This window comes from Aedes aegypti, chromosome 1, assembly GCF_002204515.2.
Source record: "Aedes aegypti strain LVP_AGWG chromosome 1, AaegL5.0 Primary Assembly, whole genome shotgun sequence".
NCBI lineage: Eukaryota > Metazoa > Arthropoda > Insecta > Diptera > Culicidae > Aedes > Aedes aegypti.
This window is the reverse complement of record NC_035107.1, coordinates 230610483-230623431: the sequence shown is the minus strand read 5'-3', so window position 1 is coordinate 230623431 and position 12949 is coordinate 230610483. Positions and strand designations below refer to the sequence as shown.

Here is a 12949-nt window from a genome sequence, read left to right as displayed (position 1 = left end):
CCGCCGGGAAGGCTTACAGAGTTCCTGTGGCATTTCTGCAAGAATTTCTTCAGGATTCCTCCAGTATTTGCTTCGGAGTTTCTTCAATAATTTCTTTTGAGTTTCTCCAGAAATTCTTTCGGAGTTTCTCCAGGACATTTTTTGAAGTTTCTCTGGAAATTCCTCCAGAAATTCTTTCATTTTTTTTTTCAAGTGGCTCCTTTGGAGCTCCACTGGGAATTCCTTTGGAGTTCCTCCAGAAATTGCTCAAAGTTTCTCCAGAAATTTCTCGAAGTTCCTCAAGGAATTATTTTGGAGATCCTCCAAAACAAATCCACAATTCCTTTGGAGTTCCCTCCATAGTTCCTTCAGGAATTAATCTGGAGTTTCTCTAGTAAATATTCCGCAGCTCATCTAGCAAATTTTTCGGAGTACCTCTAGAAATTCCTTTACAGGTACTCCAAGATTTTTTTTTCAGATTGTTTATGGATTTTCTATGGAGTTTCTCCAGGAATTGAAGCTTCACTGGAAATTTCTTCGGATTACCGCCATAGTAACTCCAAGAATTTTAGTTTATCCAAGAATTCTTCAGAGTTCCTTCAGTAATTTTTCGGAAATCCTCCGGACTTCTAATCTGATTTCTTTTAGTTACTCCGAGAATTCCCCTACATTTCTTACGAGAAATTCTACATAGTTCTTCTGAGAAATCTACCAGATTTCCTTTTGGAATTTATCAAGAGTTTGTCCTAGAATTCCGCAGAATCTCCTTTATGAGCCGTCCTGGAATCCCTCCGAAGTTCCTCCAGGAATTCCTTTCTTCCAGAAATTCTTACGGAATTTTTCCAGCAATTCATCTGGTTTTCATTCAGCAGTTCCTTGCTGGAAGTTTCTCCAGAGTTCCACCGGGAATTGCTCTGAAATTTTTAAATAAATTCTTCCAAAGTTCCTCCAGCAATTCCTCGGTAGCTTCTTTGGAACTCCATTGGGAATATATTTCCTTCATAGTTTTTCCAAGAAATTTTCCGGAGATCCTTAATAAATTACCTTAGAGTTCTTACAGGAACGTGTCCGATCATCAGATTCTTTCTCCGGATAATCCTTCAGGCGTTTCTGCAGATATATGTCCAATCATTCCACCACGAATTTTACGAATTTGCAGTCTACGGGAACACATCTGAAAATTCATCAACGAAGTCCTCCTACAGAAATCTTCAGGAGCTCTTCCAGGTATTCTACCGAAGTTCCTCCGATATATGTTACAAAATTTCCACCAGGAATTTCTCTGATGTTCCTTTCAGGCGTTCCTTCGGGGATTTCCTCCAGGATACCCTATGAGTATTTTCATCAGGAATCTCAACGTGGATGGTCATCCAGTATCGTCAATCCTCTACGCATTTGTAGTGTCCGGAGGGAGAAACCGGCAAATACAAAGTTAATGGCTCAATCAGCCGAATTGCAACAGGAGCAATTCCAGCGCAACTTCATCGCTCGAAACACTTTACAAGACTAACGTGTCATTCGTCTCTTCCCGTTTGCTTAGGTTTTCCTTGTTACTCACACTATATGCCCTTCTGCTTAGATTACATCTTCTCTAGTACTCCTCTCAATCCCTAAATTCTCCTCTTGATCTACTCTTATAATAATAAGATTGTTTCTTCTATTATCTGTCAATGAAAAAATAAATTCATATTATCTTGCATTCATCTCTTGCTTTCCTTGATTTTTTTTCATACTGAAGATAACATACATATTTTCCAAAAATGTTAGAACATTTTGTTTCAACATCATCATTATCATCTTCCACTTAATTATTGCTCATTCCTCATTACTCGCTTCTCACTCCTAATTCTTTATTCCTCATTCCTCATTCCTCTCTACACACCTTACTCTTCATTTCTCATTTTTCACTCTTCTCTCCTCATTTCTCATTCTTCACTCCTCATCCCTCATCTTTCATTCCTCATTTCTTACTCCTCATTCCTCAATCTTTAGTCTTCATGCCTCATTTCTCACCTCTCACTCTTCATACCTCATTCTTCTTTCTTCATTCCTCATTCCTCACTCCTCATTTCTCATTCCTCACTCTTCATTCTTCATCCCTCATTCCTCATTTCTTACTCATCATACCTCATTCTTCACTCCTCTTTCCTCATTCCTAACTTCTCATTTATCATTCCTCATTCCTCATTCCTCATCCCTCACCCTTATTCTTACTTCTTCACTCCTCATTCCTCAATCCCAACTCCTTATTTTTCATTCCTAACTTCTCACTCTTCATTCCTCATTCCTCGATCTTCACTGCTCACTCCTCGATATTCCTTGCTCCTTATTCCTCACACCTCACCCCTCATTCTTCACTCCTCATTTCTTACTTCTGATCCCTCACTCCTAATTCCGCACTGCTCATTCCATAGTTGTCAATCCTCATTCTTCACTCCTCACTTCTCATTTCTCATTCCTCACATCTCATTCCTCATTCCCTACTCCTTATTCCTCACTGTTCATTCCTCATTTTTCACTCCTCACTTCTCACCCAAGTAACATTTTTAGTTTTTTCATTTACTATTAGCTGTTGTTACCACCATATCGTTAAAACTCATTTTAGAACACATGTTTTTAATTATGAATCGTGGTTTACGGCTAACCAGCCGAGTGGAAGTTTAACAACTACCGAAAAGCTAAACATTACATATAATTTTCAATTGGATTAGATGGACAAATTGATGTGAAGATTTGCGAAAAAGTTACACGTCTTCTCAGTGAGAATCGAACTCACGACTCCCCGATCTCTAGTTGGGGCGCGTTACCACTACGCCATGAGAGGACTCATGAACGCAGAAGTTAACCTGAATTCGATTTCAGCTCAATAATCACGTGGTCCTTTTTCGGAAGAATTAGATGCCCATCCATCGCTGCCAATGTTGTGAAACGATCTTGCTGGGTTGGAATGGGTAAGAATCGGTCCGGCTAACCACATAAAACGCCACAAAATGCAATATTAGTGTGCAAACATTTTATTTACTTTTCCTTAACCTGTCTCATGCTCCTACTCTTCTGGACCCTAACATTCTAGCTCTTCTTTCACTCTATGCCACTTTCTTCATAGTACTCACGGTCACCGCTTCATTGCTGCTTGTGGGCGAGCGCGTCCGCTTCGGCCAACATGCTTCTTTCGTGTAATGACGCTGGCCAGTGGCCCATCTAGCACCGTAATCCCCGGCATCCACGATCACCCGCCTCTCCGTGCCAAATCCCGGCCCTGTTTGGGATCTACGCTGTCGATGAACCTCGATCGTGTGACAGCTCGTACCTTGCTGATGGATTGGTCGCGGTCCAGTGTCCTCCGCCGAATGAGTCTGAAGGCCAATCGAAGCTGTAGAAAAAAAAGGCCTTGTTGGACAACGCATATTAGTTTCTATATGCAATCCCGTCCTGTATATGCAACCTACTTGTAAGGCTCTCTTGTTTCGCTGGTCGGGTTGTTCCAACAGGTCTATTCGGCACTTCAGCACGTCCTTCGTACGCCCTAGTGTTCTGTAAGGCAAACAAATTAGGATTCTGCCATTTTGACGCTCGTTGCATCGCTTACCGAGTCCCTTTCCTGATCCTATTACCGGATGATCGACGTCAGTGGACCTACGGATCCAACGAAGGGGATGCTTGCTGCTAAATCTCGTGACACAGTTTGCTTGGGCGACGAGTACGTCCCGAAGAATCTCAAGGTGCTTTTCACAATGCCCGATTGTCCTGCAAGGCAATGGTGTCAGTGTTGTCATCGTAAAATTCCATGATTTTCCTTACCAGGTAATCTGAATTGTTTTCCTAAGCTGAATGGCTCTCCAAAGAAATGCCGGCTCCCTTCGGCGAAGGCTGTGCGGACCAGTTAATCACTCGTGGCCAGGGATTGAATCCTGAGAAAATTGAGAGAATCGCTCACGTATCGCTCTCTGTAACTATCATAACATGCTGCACATTATGAGAGACTGTTTATCGTATACTGCTACAACTTTGATCAGATTGGGGGGATAATAATGTATGATAAAACCCCTCTAAACATGCTCCAAGCCTGGGGGACACTATTGCTATTGGAAGTTCGTGGATTTTTTATCGTGCCAGTAAAGAAAAACACCTATCCCCAACGGTAAACAATCGAGTAAAATGGGTTTTATCATAGCTCTCTGTTTGGGGCTCTCGCTCGCTGCTTCCATTTATCAGACTTGTTACACCTTGCAATACAATGACGATCGTGGACCGCAACAGATGGAATGTTTTTCTTTGCTTGCTTTGATCGTGCTTCTTACTCAAATGAGAGCGAATTCTGCAAAGCCTGCTCGTGGCTGGTTTTTTCCGGGACACCGAGGATGGTCCCTCGTGTGGATGAGTTTCCGAGTGGTGGCTAATTTTTACTTCGATTCCGACGGTTTATTTTAATCACCGACCGATGTTTCCGATTATCAATCCGAAACAGCGACAATAAAAATGGATTCCATACAGTTAAATCTTGCTGGTCTTGTCTGGGATGGTTTAAGATCAATTGGTGACTATTCCGTACAATTTAATCATTCATGAGAGCTTTTAATCTTATGAACCCTTTCGCAAAACCCTCACTGGCTAAAATATTCCTAAATCAGAATATTTGTTCGGCACTAAGACAAATTGGTTTTTAGGAAGCCTTGACTTAAACTTAATGCACTCAGGAAAGCTAGTGCTGTCAAAAAGGTAAATAAATCGGAAGATACAATTTTGTGATGTAATTCATTTCATTAAATTTGTGCCGTTATGTATCTTACTGTTTTATTGGAATGAATTGCTATAATAAAGCCCGTCGTGCTTGATCGGTTGTATTGATGCAGAAAACGGTAAGTGATAAGTGCCTGAAAAATGAAACCTTTTTTCGTGTAGCTCAGCTATTGTGTGCAGCATAGTTGTCCCAGTAGAACGGGAAGTTCAGGCAAGTATGGGAAAAATATGCGATATTCTGTTAATTCTTCGAGAGGAATATTTGTCATTTCTATGTTTGCGTTCTGATTAAGCCATAATTCACTACGTGATTATCATTATCAACATAATGATATTCATAACCACACGCAGATTGCTTTCCAATAACATGCATCAGACAGTTGAGGTTTAAGAAGGCTTTAACATGACTTAGCGTAGTCTTAGAAGTTTTACTTATGCCTTGACAAGACAAGCAAGATGAGGTTTTAAGTATAGGTTTTAATAGACACTACACAGCTCCTTCAAAATACAATTTATTATCAAAAAATGTGGCCAGCAAATAAGTTTTAACAGGAGCTCTTGTAGATATCTACAAAGCATTTTAAAGTGGGTTTTACCGAAAAGAACGTTTGGCACTGTGGAATGCTTTATTAAATCTGTTTGGAATGGATACATCTCTAATAAAACCTTCATAAAAAACATCTAAGATCAAAAAGCACTGAAATTGTTACTTGGGCATTACTCACTCCTCATTCCTTATTCCTCGCTCCATACTCTTCACACCTCACTACTCACTCCTCATTCCTCAGTCCATATTTCGCATCTCTCAGTTCTCAGTCCTCATTCTTCACTTTTTTTTCTCATTTCTCACTTCTTATTCCTCATACCTCATTTCTCATCTCTCATTTTTCATTTCTTGCTCCTCATTCCATATTCGTCACTCCTCATAGATTTACCCTCTCGGAGGAATTACTTTACCCTCTAGGTGGAACTACTTTACCCTCTCAGGAGAGTTCATACATTGCCTTGACGTATTTCATCACATACCATACCATTAAGCATAACACAATAAACTCGGCTTTTTTTGAAGAATTCTCACAATACTGTTTTCCGATTGTGTTTCTAGTTAGTTATCTACGTTACGCTGTGTCGTTCATGAACATAAAATATAGTAATATCTTATCCAACATTTAAATTCACTACAAGAAACAAAACAAATTTTAAAATACATTTCTCGTAACCTCCGAACTCCATCACAGCAATTAACACTATATGTCCTTCGTCTAGTGTCGAAAATATGACAATTCACCTCGAACAAAAAAACAGCAATCAGCAGTCCCACGAAGGCATCACAGTTTGCGGATTATCGCCATCGCTTTGGATTACAGGATGATCCCACAAACTTCTAATCACAACCAATCATTGCGTAGCACAGTGGAATACATCCTTTCTGCGTACAAAAATAATGCTGAATTCATAACGCCAATACAGGCGATCACCTATTTCAATATCGCTAACGTTGAAACCATTCGGATTAACTCCAAGCCTGTAGCCTATGAAACATTCAAATATACTCCCCGATCGTACCGACACATGTTTTAGCGGTGGTGGAGCTTCATTCAAATTGAACTAAAGCCCAACTACAGTATCCCAGGTACGAATCCTTTTTATGTATGCAAACTGTTAATTAGTTTATGAATTAATACTGCTGGAACTGCGTTGGTATCGTACCTCTGCGGTCTAGTGTGGTTTTGAATCATAAGGTGTACACTAGGGCGGTTCAAAATTCAAAATAGCTTGATTATTCCATCTCCCAAATCTTTCTTACCATCCTTACAATAAAACTTAACAATTAACTTTTAATAATGATATCTTATATTCTAGAAATGTGCACTATGGTTTTAAGAACATAGATTTTCCCTGGGACACCCCAATGTTGATGCAGAATGGTGGCGACGAGCGGCGGTTTGCTGCATGTTACGGAAAATTTCCGACTTTAAACCAAGGTAACTATTTCTAAAATAAAAAAAACGGCGTAGTGACGGCAGAGTTCCAATTCAGAGTGTAATTCACGGGACGAGAGGTATTCGGACAGGGCAGGTGGAAATTGCGAAAGCCAAACATCGGCAGTGCGGATTTTATCCTAATCAAGCGCATAACCCTGGCGGTGGTAACGAGGTTGATGATGTTGATTATAATGGCAATGATGATGATATGGAAAAATGCAATCCTCTCGGTCGAGTATAGTCTGCCTGCTGGTCGTCCCGTGGATACGCGATATAAATGCGTTGGAAATAAAAAGATACCGATGCAGTCACACTATTGTGTGCCCGGCTGGATCACCGTGATTAGGGGAGCCTAGGGTGATGTGCACTTTTAGGGCATAACGCTACTTAGCTAATACTGACTACACATATCAATGGTTTCTATTCCGTGATTGGCCGAAGTCAGTGAAGATGTACAAAGAACTTTTAGTAGATTCTTCTCGGCTGGGATTGACCATAATCTTCTTCAGTGTGCATAATTCAGTGCCTCTATTTGCACAGGATCAATAGTGGCATCGGCCACGTCCTTGCAGTCAGGTGAGATTTGGGGAAGGAATGTTAGTGTGTAACTTTTACTATTTGGAGACCGTGTTTACCTCTGCAACTCCACACAGGTTACTGAAAAGGATGTTCGTTGATGGGGAGGATCGTTGGGTCACAGAATTTATTTTGATAAGACCATGATAAACAATTATTTGTGAGATACAAACATGCTTATATATGATATTTTTTGTAAACATGAAAACAATTTAAGTGGAAGAAAATCAAAGCCGACACTTGATGTGACGAACCACTCAAAGTTTGTTGAACAAAACCGTAAACGCAACATTTCTACCGTTGTTAGGACGAAAGTATGTGTTATGATATTTTAATCATTTGAAAAGAGAACAAAAAAAGAAACCAATTGATTGCACCATCGTAAAACACTAGAAACTAGCTTTGAATCTATGACAAAAGGTCGAAAGACAAAAGATCGAAAGTACAGAAGGTCGAAGGACAAAAGATCGATAGAACAAAAGGTCGAAAAACAAAAAAGAAGGGACAAAAGGACGAAAATCTGTTTTCAAAGAAGGAAAAATTTGTCACCAAAGATTTTCGACCTTTTGTCCTTCGACTTTTTGTCCTTCGACATTTTGTACTTTCGACGTTTTGTCTTTCGACCTTTTGTGCATAAACCCCAAATTTCAATCTTCATTGTGGCACATCTTCCTCAACTGGTGTATCGTACCCCAGGTTCCCCTCCCTGGATTCGCGTTATTTAGCGGTAGCTGCAGGCTTTCGCGGTATCATTACGGTCCAAGTGCCGCCTGTGGCTTAGTTCTGACGGCTCCGCGGTGGGTTATCCATTTGGCACGAAACCATTCCGCAATGGGACTAATTAATCAATCATCTCGTAACTAGGTCGTCGTCGTCGTCATTCAGGGTCCGGCTCATTTTAACAAGTCACTTTACTAGTGCGCCCATTATCTATCTGTATCTGGAGTGCACCGCGCGCGCTAATGCATCCTTTTCAAAAAGTCATCGATGGCCAATGGATGGAGACTCGAAGTGTAGTACATATTGGAACGTTACTTTATCCGCATTGTGGCACATGGTAACGAGACCGACAGTGACGAGGTACAATGTTATTGCTACTGATTATAATTATATGCCATTCATGTAAAGTATCTGCATAAGTGCTCTTGTTAGAGACTTTGAAATATGATTTGTTGAGCAACGATAAAAATTCCTCAGTGACTATGTTTAAAAACATATAATGCAAAGTATCTTGAAAAGCGTTATAAAACAGTCTTATAGGTTGTAAAATTAATATTATTCATCACGAGAAGTGTCCAGCAACCAGGAACCTTCCTTAGCCGAGTGGTTAGAGTCTGCGGCTAGAAAGCAAAGCCATGCTGAAGGTGACTGGGTTCGGTCTAGGGTTCCGGTCGGTCCCGGATCTTTTTGTAATGAAAATTTCCTTCACTTCCCAGGACATAGTGTATCATCGTACCTGCCACACGATATACGAATGTTAAAATGGCAATTTTGGCAAAGAAAGTTCTAAGTAATTAACTGTGGATGTGCACATAAGAACTCTTAACTGAGAAGCAGGCTTTCTCTAAGTGAGGACGTATTGTCAAGAAGAAGACTGTTGAAATCTCCAGAAAAGTTGATTCTTCCAAACTATTCGTCTAGCTGCTGACGGTACTCCAAAACAAAAATTATATCTGGTGACAAAATTAAGAATTAACTGGCTCGACCATAGTCTAATGCACACACATTTTTACAGTTGTAGGGAAAATCAATCTTATCGACCGCCATCTAATAAGAACTTTATGCCACCTACGGTAGCGCCAGACTCCCGTTATGCCCAATTATCCACGAGCACGTGTGAAGCTTTCCCCGAGAGTCCATCTGCTGGCTGAAATCTGTCTACCCTGTTCCAATCATCCGAAACTCGACGGAACACGTCCACTAAATCACCTTTTACGACCCGAAATTGGACATCGACAAGCTGCGTGGTTTTAAAGTCGTAAAAATTCAATACGATTGACCTTGCTTGCTGGATGCAGAGTGCTACGATAAACGCTACTCGAGGGCGATGAATGTGGTGATGCTGCAACCAATTCGTTCTTGTGATGACTCTGAGAAGCACACCGAGATGCAAGCAACTCGCGAGGTTGACTTTTACGATCGACTAATTAACGACCGATGGGTATCTGCATCGATAGTCAGTGGTTTTAAGGAAAGCTGATCGCTAGACTTGAGGCGTTGAGGTTAGATCACACCTTCCTGTCCTGCGAGTGGCAACCAACGGTGAATTAGGCAAGAGTCAAATGTGATTTGTTTTGTGACCAATTTTATAGCCATCCGGGATCGTGTCGTTTCTAATTACGTAAGAAAATGTTTCTAATTCGATTTGGATCGGTTGTAATTTGTTTTTTGGACATCTGGATTGGGGGAAGAACGATGGGATGTCAAAAGCTACCACAGACAACTCAAATGTACGCATAACAGAATCATCTTTTGCAGTATACGATGCTTACATGTGCAAGGTTTTGCGTATAAGATGTCACGAAAAGGCCTTGTACGTACAAACTTGGAGGCGATATGCGTGCATATTTTATATGATGAAAAATGACATGCGAGAGCAAAAATTTTCTTGCGAACCAATATGTAATCTTATGCGATTTCATTTATGACAACAAATGTTGATGTGACAGATGCTACGGATTGATTCGACTTACTTTGTACGAGTATACGGGACGAAACCAAAATGTACAAGCGAACTCTGAAAGTTGCATTATATGCCCGGAGACACAATAATCGAACGATTTCATCGACCGCGTAGTACGGATGTGATGAAATTTGTATGAATAAACAAGTCATTACGTAAACTCTAATGTGATTTCTGGTTGTCTAAGACAGTGGCGAAAGGTCATTCAGTCATTAGTCTAACATTCAATACATGTGTATTCCTCAAGTTTTATTTATTGAAGGTGGATGTAGCCAAATTGCAAATATTCAATTTGATTGCTACACGAATTGTAAATTGTAGCCCAATTAGCAAGCTCTATTCCAATTGGAACGTAACATCAGAGAGAAGAAAAAGAAGAGCATTTGCATTAAGCAATTTGAAAAACGCTGTACCCAAAAACTTTAAAGCGGGAGCCGATATTTACCCTTCATGCCTGTACTTACTTTATGGGGCCCGATGCGCAGCTTTTCAGCAAGCTGAGGGTCGTGGGTTCGAATCCCACCGGTCGAGGGTCATTTTACAAATTTTCTCAACTTCCTAGGGCATAGAGTATCTTCGTACCTGCCACATGATATACACATGCAAAAATGGTCATTGGCATAGTAAGCTCTCAGTTAATAACTGTGGAAGTGCTCATAAGAACACTAAGCTGAGAAGCAGGCTCTGTCCCAGTAGGGACGTAACGCCAGAAAGAAGAAGAAGAAGCCTGTACTTTTCAGCTCATAACTGCAAATTTGTAACATTCGACAAAAGTAGACATTGAGTAAATGGAATTCCAAAAGTGCATTTTATGGGGGGTGACCCATTTCGCATAAAGACATTTCGCATAAGGACGTTTCGCATACGGACGTTTGGCATAATGGACGTTTCGCATAAAGCAGTTTCATACAAGAACAGGTAGCATTTTAAAGAAGGCATATTATTATGATTATGCCAAATGTCCATTATGCCAAACGTCCGTATGCGAAACGTCCTTATGCGAAACGTCTTTATGCGAAATGTCCCACCCCCCATTTTATGGCAGTATGGGAAGACTCAATTTCTTGGGGTTTATGCTAACGAAAGAACCTCGACACCACTCGAAACCAGACACCACTCGGGGCCCAGATAGTCGTAGCGGTAAACGCGCAGCTATTCAGCATGACCAAGCTGAGGGTCGTGGGTTCGAATCCCACCGGTCGAGGATCTTTTCGGGTTGGAAATTTTCTCGACTTCCCAGGGCATAAAGTATCATCGTACCTGCCACACGATATACGCATGCAAAAATGGTCATTGGCATAGTAAGCTCTCAGTTAATAACTGTGGAAGTGCTTATAAGAAGAGCTGAGAAGCAGGCTCGAAACCGGTCGACTAAAAAGGTAATTTTAACCCCTTTTAATCGTTGTAAGAACAATAAGTGTTGTGTCCTGTCTCACGTCGCGTCTTATGAGTAGTATAGGAAGAAACTCAAATTTCTTAAAATTGTCAAGAACTTAGAAGGACTTACTTGAGACTGAAATTTTGTACAGCTTACATTACATATTGGGTGAATAGTCAAAATTTGACTATGATAGAAATTTCATTGCAACTACATTGCTCATTGGTCCATGGAACGAGATTAAGTGGAATAAATTAATAACTTGAAAACTATAAGAGATAGGGTTTTGATGTTTTCTGAACATTTGTTTTTCTTGTCAAGGCACATTATATGCAAAATTGTCCTAAGCGCCAAATTTCATACCTTTCGAAATTCGCTCTCAAACTTTTTTATTTGGAACTTTATGGTAAAATATCAATTTTCAGGCCTACTATGTTCTGAAGAGTGCACATTTACTATGAAGACGTCACACCTCTAAAATTTTCATATGAAAAGATATAAGCGTTTTTGTAGTTTTTTTATCCACTTTTTCAAGCGTAATATTTCAAAGTGGTGTAAGTGAAATCCAAAACTTTTCCCACACAGTTCGAACGGAACGTGTAAATTTCTGAGACTTATAATGCACATAATTAGAGCGTGGAATATTTATGGATATATACATGATATGTCATGTTAATTTCAATTAAATGTCATGTAATCCAGCAGGATCCTGAGTGGTTACATGACATATAACACATTTTTACATTATTTCGGTCATAAATTTACATGATTTCGGGTTTACATGGCATAAATGAAGTTTACATGACGTGTAATCTTCATTATTTTTAACTGTGCACTACTTGAATAAGCGTATCTTAAAGTGTATTTTAAGAAACTTTGGTGATAAAATACCGTCAGAAGAAGGAAAACTCGACGCATATAAACGAGATATTTAAATGGAGTGCTGTCAATTATATTAGAAGCTTTCACTAGATCGGATAATACAAAGGCAATTACATTTCCTTTTCTTATAAGTTTGTTTAAGTGTTTTTTGAAGTAAAAAATACTTAACTACGTCAATTAAATGCACTTGGCCTCCGTTTGAAGAGAACGTTAAAAAATAAATCAAAAAATCATCAAAATCTCAAAATTATTAAAACTTACTTATTTTCGATACCATTTTTTGTTTATATATAACCTTTACTAAGCCCTCATTTAATCGAGGTACATATGTTTATTCTCAGTAGCTTTGAACTCATATTTATTATCAAGCTATTCAACCAAAAAAGTTGAAGATGTTTTTAATTGAAATCATAATGATTCAACTAGAATATTTTTTAATTTGAAGTTTATAGGCAGCGGCACGATACTTACGATTCAGTAATTTATTGATGAATGATCGAGGTTGCACAATTCGTTGCGCACCTTCCCGTCGTATGGTGGACGGTCACGCAAATTGCAGTGTGCTAAAACTGCTCGTTCGCATCCGATCATTCCGATTCATTTGCTGCACTTGTTCTTTGAATTGCAAGGAATAAGTGCACCGAATATACCATCAGGATTAGATGACACAAACGGTATGCTATCACACTTTGAAGAAGAGTGCATATGCAATTTGTATAATTTGAA

The 12949-nt window shown here is 39.7% G+C and overlaps 1 long non-coding RNA gene across 1 annotated transcript; it reads right to left on the bottom strand.

Annotated features, from left to right (window-relative positions):
* Positions 1–3378: 3378 nt before the first annotated feature.
* Positions 3379–3871, bottom strand: LOC110674629. Its single transcript, XR_002499051.1, has 3 exons — positions 3781–3871; positions 3569–3726; positions 3379–3513 (listed from the first exon to the last, which is right to left on the bottom strand). It is a non-coding gene; the product is annotated as an uncharacterized LOC110674629 (long non-coding RNA).
* Positions 3872–12949: the final 9078 nt, after the last annotated feature.